This window comes from Brassica oleracea, chromosome C6 (genome assembly GCF_000695525.1).
Source record: "Brassica oleracea var. oleracea cultivar TO1000 chromosome C6, BOL, whole genome shotgun sequence".
Taxonomy (NCBI): Eukaryota; Viridiplantae; Streptophyta; class Magnoliopsida; order Brassicales; family Brassicaceae; genus Brassica; species Brassica oleracea.
Window position 1 is genome coordinate 11147793 of NC_027753.1, and position 234 is coordinate 11148026.

The window sequence follows — 234 nt, forward strand, 5'->3', positions numbered from 1 at the left end:
TTCCTTCTTCTGGCCTTTGTGGTAGGAAGATAGGATATTGCCGATAGTGAAGGAGGAACATAACGTCACCAGGGCCCGAGTTTGTTATATATATTTTATCGTGTTTCGGGTTGTTAAACTCTGGTTTAAGTCGAGTTTGAGTTTGGTGATGAGCTGGTAATTAGCATAATGCTAGTTATCTTGCTATCGTTTACCGCTGCGTATTTTTGATATTGCTTATGTTTTTGTATTGTG